The following is a 6,553-nucleotide window of genomic DNA, read 5'->3' on the forward strand; positions in this document are numbered from 1 at the left end:
GTACTGTGTAGTCATGTAGACTGTGGATGGAGAAGGGTGGCAGACTGGCAGTGGCCAATAATTTATATTTTAATTGGCTACTCTGCAAATATTATTTTTAATTTTGATAAAACTTCTGCATTCAATAGCCATCAGTCACATGAAAAGGATATACATTATTTACAAACAATAAGATGGGAGTTAATTAATTCATCCAGCAGAAATCTAATTTTTCCATATTGGGCAGATGGGCAGGGAAGCTCTATTTGTAATGTGAGAAGTACCTAGATACTTTCCATGTGTAGGCCTAGTAGGTTGGCAGTTTCTATCTGCAGCCTGCAGTGTGTGTATTTGAACTTTGGGGCATCAATGGTGGCAAGAACTAAGAAGGTGGCATCAATGGGGGCAAGAACCAAGAACTACAATTTGAAAGAAGATCCTATTCCAGATCAACATCTGCCAGCCTGGCCACATTGCTAAATGATTCTACGATTGGTAAGTAACTAAGCAAAACAATTTTGGCAAATGAGGTACTACCTCTCTAACTAACTTGTTCTAACTAAGTCTAACTTGTGGCAACTTTGACTTGAAGGGTGCATTGTTCCTTTTCCTTTAAATTATTGTATGTGTTCAGGTTGTCAAGAGGTATGAATCACAATGAAAATGAACATCAACATTTGTGTTTCTTTTTTCAAGCAATCTGAGGTTACTAGAATAACTAGCCTCAACAATCTTTTCTGTGAGTTTTTGAGTGGCTGAAACAACTTCAAATATCTTATTTTAGTAGTCCAACTTATGAGTATTGAAGAACCATGAACTTTCATGTAATGCAGGATCAGAGCATTACAGTCTCAGGTAATGCTGAATACATTGTTTGAGAAATTGAGTTTTAAAAGAGCAATTGTGAACTTTGGAATTTTTTGGTCCTTAGTTATTCCTGCCAATTTTTATTTGGCACTTCCTCCCTTCATTTTTTGTGTAATTATTATCTTCTGGTTAGAGGCATTGAAATATTGTGGTAAATTGCCATTAACCAGTAAACACACTCAATATATGTATATATAGGATGACTAATCTATTCACTCTCTAGTGCATTGTAGCTCTCTTAACAGATTTTGACATGGAATTGGGACATAGCCAACAGCTTGACTGAGAATATACTCTATTGCGTCCAGTATACTTTATTCTACACTACATGAATGTGTAATTTGTTCCCAGGAAGATAGTCAAACATGTTTATCAGTTTTTTATTTATGTCCTTATCTATTAACATTGCCTAATTCTTCCCGAGTACTGAGATTTGACCAAAGAGAGATGAAACGCTTAGCCCAATAAATATTGGATAACGATGGTAAGTTATAAGATGCTTTCACACTACAATGGGAAAATGCATTGCTTTTTCTTATGGTAACCTTCTGAGTATTACTATTTTCATGGTGTTTATGTATCCCCAATAAGAAATTAAAGGTTAGAAATAAAAATTAATGTATGTAGGTAATTGCTGAAAAGTACCCAGTCTTAAGTAAATATTTTTCTTGCAGACAATGAAGCCCCTGCCATGAGGAGAGCGCAGGACGGTATTGCTCTTCACGGCACGGCGCCGCCATTTGCACGGCCTTAGTACTTCAGTCTTCTCGATCAACTCTGCAATAGTAAATATTTAACTTGCTTAAGGTATCTAAAACATTTTTTGCCTTTATTTTACTTATTCAATGTCAAATGTGAATGTTAGCCTTCAGTGTGCAGAAAATGCAATCCTTTGGCCGTTGAAAAAAAAACAATACTAAGCACATTCAAATAGCCTTGTTCAAGGTAAGACACACTACCTAACAGACATCAAAGAACACAATTTTCATCTTATGTAGGTACTACTTTGATAGTATTTTAACAAAATATTTTGAATGAGTTTATGTTCTATTTACAAACACATCTTCCCATGGGCAAGCTTGGGTCGTGATACAATTAGGTATCTGCATAGACTTATTTGTTAATACCAATCAACAGTAGGGATCCTGCACTCAATTCTGATCATATAACAATAGTATTGAATGTTTTATTTATTTATCCTCATTCTACATTTGCAGAAAATATTTTGTTCAAAGTATAAATTTCTCCCTCACAAACAGCTACTCCATCCCCAAGGGGATGGAGTAGCTTCATGCTTGAGTGCTCATTTGAATGTATTTATTCTTTCCAAACAACTTTGGGCATAGATAACTGTTCATGATCATAATTATTAATTACAGTTTTCTAGCCATAACAATTAATGCTTGCATACATAAATTTGATTAAAGGCTTTGAACTACCATGTTCATATTCACTGCAAAATTCGACATCAGGACATAATAAATTCTACCCCTAAACCAATTTTGTAAAAATCTATCTCCTGTTGAAAATATATAGAAATTAGAGGAGATAATTTATTCATTAATTTCGGGTTGGCTTCTCCATCACGTAACCCCAATATTTCTGAACTATAAATATTTTGGCATGTGCAGAAGTTCTTGGCGAGACTCGGCTACCACCTTCTGCGCCTCAGCCAGGAACTAATTGCGAGCTTCTACCGAGATCTTCAATCAAATCTCTCAAAGGACCATCTCGTGAACCTCTGCCATACCCATCGTGCGAAATGCTTCCAGGACCGACTTTTCGACCTCTGCCAGGACCATCCTGGGACCTTCTTTCAGGACCGCCACAAGAACCTCTTCAGGACAGTCCCACGAACCTTTTCCAACACATTGTCAACCTCTGCGTGACCCACTTGTTGGAAACTCTCTTTAAAAAACTCCAAGAATAACTCCTGACACAAATAACTCCTAACTTCAAAAGCTAACTCTACTCCAAAATCGAACTCTTCTTCAGTGTATCAGCAGGATCACAGCGTTCAGAAATCCCATGCCTCACCACTAATGTCTTCAGAAATATAAGCCTGCCAAATGAAGACTTCCGATTGCTATGTGAAGACTTCTGAAAATGAGAAGGAAGCTTCAAATATGTTCTTGGTTTTATTGCTCACAAGTTCCCTCTAGTTTCTTCAAACCTGGCCGATCCCGGGAGTTGGATAGCGCACGTGAGCAAAGGTGGGTTCACCTTCATGAAGCCGGAGCTAATCCAGAAGTTTTAAGAGTGCCTTTAGACAGCACCATGGTGTTGAAGTGAAGCCGGGACCTGCTGCAATCGCCCAATTAATGAGCGACATTGATTAAACCTACAATATACCGGTACCTCATCACACGTCAGATTTTACTTTCGCGCGCGGTTGAATTTAGTTTTTACGAATACGATGTCTTAATAAGAAACTACCGCCAAAAATGATTTTGGTCCTCTCTTAAAAAATTTAACAAACTAGTTAAGTTGGTAAATTGACTCCAAATTGTGCTTGAGACTCCTTAAACGCGATCACGCAAGGAACGAATGTCGTGCTTTCTAATACTGCTTGTACATGGATATTATTCTAATATGCGTTGGTAACAGAGCAGCAAACAACCATTTCTGCCTCGAATATTGCACTGATTATGTGTTCGTTAGTATTGTTCCGTACTAAGTTAATCGGTGTTCATAATCTTTTATAAGTTTCAATCGCAATATCTTCTGTAAGCATCCTTATTCTAACGCATCTGCAATTTGCCTCGCTCAAATTATGAGGCATATAAGCGATCATCTGTGGAGGATCACGCGTCTTATTTATCAGTTAAATAAATTGTGCTTCGAATAGATTTTGTTATCTTCAAGAATTGTGAACGCGTCATCAAGGAGTTATATTAAGTAACCCGGTAATTATGTCTCGTTATACCTTGGTCTTCACGATACTTCTCCACTGTACGAAACTGTAAAGGAGAACAAATCATTGTAAACTAATTAATTTGGTTGGTCCCACAAGTTTATTAAAATTACTATTCACTGTACATGTTGCTATATAGGTTTCTTATCGGAACGCTTCCATGAATAGTATTAAATCTTGGCAACTTGCAAAAGTATGGGTTTTTCATCCACTGGCATATACAAATGAACTTGATCAACGGCCAATGTTGTTTCCCAGCTTTTTGGCGCAACTTCTGGAATGAGTTCTACTTTTACAAGAAATACAAATACTTTGTTATGGATTGAAAGTCATTAACTTTGTACTATTTATTATGGCCAACGGCCCCACCGTGAGAGATATACGTACTACAGTATGAAAACGTTTCAGGACGACAAAACAATAATACCATGTATTAAAAGCGAAGTGCTAGAATTGGTCTGTTTAATTCATGGTAACTTTTTATTGTCATGTCAATTGCAGAGATAACTGTCCGAAGGCCATGTTACTGCACAACCCTCATAGCATGAACATCTTTTTACTTGAATCATGATAAATAACGTGTTAGTCGCATATAAGAACAGTTTCGTTTTCTCGTAATATGTTGTGCGCATGAAGGACCAAAACGCTCATAAATTTATAGCAACCGCTTCTTCATTATTATGTAGAAACTATGATGGCTCGATGGAAAATCTTCCAAGTGGAACTTTCCAGGAAACGCAAGCATACTCTGGGACAGTGTAAACGATTTAAAAACATCACAGATTTTGGCTTTTTAAAAGCATGGAACGGTCTATATTACAGCAGTTTCACTGATGTTTTGATTGCATTGATGGTGGAGGCGACCACGCACGACATCTTGAGCCACAGTGCTCCACGGTCAGATGCTGGACGGGAAGAAACAGTGGCGGTACACATACTTCCTTGTGTGTGGGAGAGAGCTTCTGCGGTTGCCTTAGGTGCTGCGATCAGCAGGCTGGAGTGAGGCTCATCTTCCTGGGTTTCTTTACAGTCACGGCCAAACCTGAAAAATGAAATGGAATGAAGTCAGATAATTCAAAGTTACGTAATTAACCTATTCAGTTTAGGAAATTTTTGTGGACTCCATTCATTCATGACCTACTGCATCGTGCAATAAATGTATCTTAATATGAACAGAGATAAATTCTTCTTGCAATGGGTGGTAAAAAGAAACTAGGATATTTACATGACAATCCCCAACTGTACAGCAATTCATGGGACAATATTATATCTAGCTAATAAGGAACTCAGAACGTCTCTGAAAGTAAGGTTCCAGTTGAAATTTCATACATTAGTCACCTGCACTTGAAATAAACACTTGATAAGTTTCCCACTGACTGAATTTTTGGAAATATATCATTTGCCATGGAAGTCACTTCCATGAATTAGATTGATCTGAAAATCAAATGCTGAATGGATTTATGACACACATTCTGATTTTTCAAAGTTGATTAGCTGGACTAGGAGGGTTTTTGCTCTAAAATTTAATGATTTGATAACAAAATAATGCAACATTATGCAGGACTGAAACTATAAAGCACCTATGTTACCATCACCAAACAAAACATGTATTACATTACACAAAACACATTAAAAAAAAATTTTGTACATTACAAAAAAAAATTATTTCCCATCTGCCAAGGTAAAGAATTGAAAAAGTTGTCTCTATGTATGGGTATATTTCTCAGTCTAAGTCTGAGAAAATTAATAATATTGTTAGACTCATTAAGCTTCAACTGATACATTGTCCTAGTAGAAGATTTTGCAATGTTTTTTATACGAATTTTTCTCAAAAACAATTTTTTTTTTGTAGAGCAATTAGGATTACAAGATGATTGACTTAGCTAGCTTGTTACCCACCCAAAATTATTTTAAAACTTTCTTTCTCATCTACAGACAGGTTAAAAATGTTCTCACTGTTTTTACAAATTGTTCAATTGAAGTAAAGTTATTAGATTTTGCCATCTTGAAAATAAAGTCTCAATTCACCATTAATGCCCAAACACCCCTTTAGCTATTTTATTGATAAAATTGGCTTTCATGATTCATGTAATAAATTAGGAGTTAGGACTAGGTAATGAATAATGTCAGTTGTCAGTACTAGAGACTTATAAGTTACAGTGTCTTATGTATTCTTAAATGATGCAGATATTTTAAATGTGATTCATGAATAAGTTTCATCAGTGTTCAGACGATCAGACCAAAGAATGATATTCATTATAATTGGAAATTGGAATTACACAATATAGATAGCCACAAAATAATTAGGGTAGAATTCTGGGAATGTGCGTTCATATATTCAAGATTGATGATCATTGATCCCGCCTAGTAGTAGTAGGTAGTAGTAGCATCATCACTAGCTTGATCAGGCAATGCCAATCAGGTACAAAATAGCTATTAGGTAAATATGACATAAAAAATGAAGTATATGTTTGAAAAATGTGCAATTAAATTTTATTTTATATTTACCTAATATTTTATACCTGATTGGCATTGACTGATCATGCTACTACTACTAGGCTGGATCAATGATCATCAATCTTGAATATATGAATGCACATTCCCAGAATTCTACCCGAATTATTTGGTGGCTATTCACATTCACATATGATTCATATGTGCACATAGCACATGTTTGTACCTATATTACCCCTTGCCCCTGGGTTCCTCTGCCAAATTTCACCTTGCAGCACGGCCAGCACCAATCGCCAGGATGCACAAATAGGCTATTCTACCTAATAGTAATATCCAACT

At 36.2% G+C, this 6,553-nt stretch overlaps 1 long non-coding RNA gene across 1 annotated transcript; it reads left to right on the forward strand.

Moving 5' to 3' along the window:
- The first annotated feature begins 204 nt into the window (after positions 1-204).
- LOC108678289 lies at positions 205-4,080 on the forward strand. Its single transcript, XR_001931311.2, has 3 exons — positions 205-474; positions 1,521-1,653; positions 2,478-4,080. It is a non-coding gene; the product is annotated as an uncharacterized LOC108678289 (long non-coding RNA).
- The last annotated feature ends 2,473 nt before the right edge of the window (positions 4,081-6,553 follow it).

Source organism: Hyalella azteca, unplaced genomic scaffold, assembly GCF_000764305.2.
Source record: "Hyalella azteca isolate HAZT.00-mixed unplaced genomic scaffold, Hazt_2.0.2 contig14766, whole genome shotgun sequence".
NCBI classification, from domain to species: domain Eukaryota; kingdom Metazoa; phylum Arthropoda; class Malacostraca; order Amphipoda; family Hyalellidae; genus Hyalella; species Hyalella azteca.